The 3011-nt window shown below is 58.5% G+C and overlaps 1 non-coding gene across 1 annotated transcript; it reads right to left on the bottom strand.

Annotated features, from left to right (window-relative positions):
- Positions 1 to 2299: 2299 nt before the first annotated feature.
- TRNAG-UCC (transfer RNA glycine (anticodon UCC)) lies at positions 2300 to 2372 on the bottom strand. Its single transcript has one exon. It is a non-coding gene; the product is annotated as a tRNA-Gly (tRNA).
- Between the last annotated feature and the right edge of the window lie 639 nt (positions 2373 to 3011).

Genomic DNA, 3011 nt, shown 5'->3' with positions numbered 1-3011 from the left:
GATTCCCGGGGGGTGGGGTGGGGACAGGGATGCTGACCCTTACCCGTGGCACCCTAACCCAGGACGGGTCCCCAGCAGAGAAGGACCCGGCCCGGCTCAGCAGTGCCAAGGGGTCCGAAGGCACAGCAAACAGGTGCTTCTGCATCCAGGTCCCCCGGACCCTGGCGCACGGTAGCCAAGGCTGCCCTTCACCAGGTGAGCAGTCGGTCCTCCGCCTGCAGGATGGGAGTCTGTTCCCCGCGCCCAGAGCGCAGTTTCTGGAGTTATTCATATTCTGCCTCGTTCCACAAAGAATTGAGGTGACTGTCCAATCCAACAGAAAAACACAAATCTCTTTATGAAATCGAGTAGGGGGCGAGTACCCACGGGGCCGCCCTCGGCGCTCCAGTTCTGGCACCGGCGTCTCCGAGGGTCCCGGGCTAGGGAGGGGCTCGGGCCCAGCTCTGCCTTCAGATGCATCTCGGTGAGCCTCAGAGCCTCGTCTCTAGAGACCTCCTGTGTGCTGTGGTGGTGCTGCTTATGAACACCGTACACTTTGTGTGAGAACGCTCTACTTCTCCTTTCCCATTTGTTGATAAATGTAAGTACACAGGGCTTCCCTGCTGGCGCAGTGGTTGGGAGTCCGCCTGCCGATGCGGGGGACGCGGGTTCGTGCCCCGGTCCGGGAGGATCCCACGTGCCGCGGAGCGGCTGGGCCCGTGAGCCATGGCCGCTGAGCCTGCGCGTCCGGAGCCTGTGCTCCGCGACGGGAGAGGCCGCGGCGGTGAGAGGCCCGCGTACCGCAAAAATATAATACGTGTAACAGCCAGATCCACTGCTGGAAGGCCCCTCCCTGCTCTTTAGGGCCCACCCGGCAAGCATCTCCGCCTCGAACCTTCTCTCTGTCTTTTCTCAGCTCCGGGGCCCAGGGGGATGGTCTCAGGCACGTGCTGACTTTATTCAGTGATCTCCACCCTCCCCTTCTGGTACCAGGCCTTGCATAATCCCCTCTCCCTGAGTGTGCGTGAGACCTGTGACTGCCTCTAACCAGGAGAAGGTGGCAGAGGTGACAGACGTCACGGCCATGAGTGGGTTATGTCCTGTAAGACTCCCATTCAGCAGGCTCCCCTTGATACCCTCCCTTGGCCAGCCTCGAAGAGGTCAGTTGCCACATATGAGAGGGTGTGTGGAGGGGGCCCACGTGGCCAGGACCCAAGGGCAGCCTGTGGGAGCCGAGCACCGAAAGCAGGGACCCCAGTCCTGCAGCTGTGGGGAGGCCGGTGTAGCAACAGCCTGAGGGAGCTCGGAGGTGGGCCCTTCCCCAGTCGAGGTTCTGATGAGATGGCAGCCCCAGCCCTACCTGGATTACAGCCTCAGGGGCCCAGTCCCAGCTTAGCTGTGCCCTGACTCCTGACCCCCCAAACCCTGAGATACTCGATGGTGGTGATTTGTTGCTCAGCATAGAAAACAATATCTGCTGCCCTGGTGCCCCAGCCTGCAAGCCTGCAAAGGAAACACAGAGCTTTGCACACGTGATGGGGGGCCCGGGTGACTGTATGCAGAGTCAGTGAGCTCAGAACAAAAGGAGTGCCCAGGCCGCCTGATTTCCAGATGTCTGAGGCTGGCTGGCAGCTGCTTTTAGCCCCGGCCCCTCCCATGCTGCTGACCCTGTCCCCCCTGGGCTCCGCACGTGTCTGGGAGCCACAGTGGCCTAGCAGGAAGGGGCCAACCCCACCCCGTGCAGACTTCCAGCACCCCACGTGCAGGCCGGGACGGAGCTCGCTGCTGGACGCGGCCCCGGCGTGTTTGTTTTTATTGCCGGGCTCCCAGGCCCTCCCGGGCTGCACATCTGCACGTCATCTGAGGCGGCCCCACCGTGGGTTGGGAAACTCAGTCTCGGTGGCCGTCAGCCCCGCGACCCCTGCTCTGGGAACATGCGTGCATGCGACGTGGATCTGAGTGTCTGCGCGTGCGTGCGTGCGTGCATGACGGCGGCGTCCCTTCTCCTGGGCCGTTCATCTCCCAGCAGCTCTCTAGACGAATTCCCGGGGGTGGCAAACACGCGCGTGTGCGCGCACACACAACAACCCAACCAGTGTTACTTCACTGGTTCCCCGACAGCCCAGGGACAAACGTTGTCCCCCCCCAAAGCAAAACAAAGCATGACATCCAAACACTGTCTTCCTTTCTTTCTTTCTTTTAAATATTTATTTATTTGGCTGTGCTGGGTCTTGGTTGCAGCATGCAGGCTCTCTTAGTTGCAGCACGCAGGATCTTAGTTGCAGCATGCGAGATCTTACTTGCAGCATGCAGGATCTAGTTCCCTGACCAGGAATCGAACCCGGGCCCCCTGCATTGGAAACACAGAGTCCTAACCACTGGACCACCAAGGAAGTACCCTAAATAGCCTCTTTCATGGGGTCACCCGGCAGGTCTGTGGGAGGAGCCATGAGCCCATTTAATAGATGAGGATAGTGAGGTTCAGATAAGAATGGGGCTTAGAACAGGTATTGATGTGGAGAAAGTGAAACGCTCGTTCACTGTTGATGGGAATGAGAATAGGGCAGCCGCTGTGGAGAACAGTCTGGTGGTTCCTTAAAGAATTAAGCGTACAGGGACTTCCCCGGTGGTCCAGTGGTTAAGACTCCGTGCCGCCACTGCAGGGGGCACGAATTCCATCCCTGGTCAAGGAACTAAGATCCTGCATGCTTCACAGTGTGGCCAAAATTAATAATAATAATAATAATGATAATAATAAATTAGATAAAGTAAATAAAAATTTTTTAAAGGAATTAAGCATAGGATTTCCCTGCTGGCGCAGTGGTTAAGAATCTGCCTGCCACTTCAGGGGGACATGGGTTCAAGCCCTGGTCCGGGAAGATCCCACATGCCACGGAGCAACTAAGCCCGTGAGCCACAACTACTGAGCCCACAAGCCACAACTACTGAGGCCTGCATGCCTAGAGCCCGTGCCCCACAGCAAGAGAAGCCACCGCAATGAGAAGCCTGCGCACCGCACGAAAAGTAGCCCC

The sequence above is a fragment of the Lipotes vexillifer genome, unplaced genomic scaffold (assembly GCF_000442215.2).
Source record: "Lipotes vexillifer unplaced genomic scaffold, Lipotes_vexillifer_v1.1 scaffold225, whole genome shotgun sequence".
Taxonomy (NCBI): Eukaryota; Metazoa; Chordata; class Mammalia; order Artiodactyla; family Lipotidae; genus Lipotes; species Lipotes vexillifer.
This window is presented reverse-complemented; position numbering and strand designations above follow the sequence as displayed.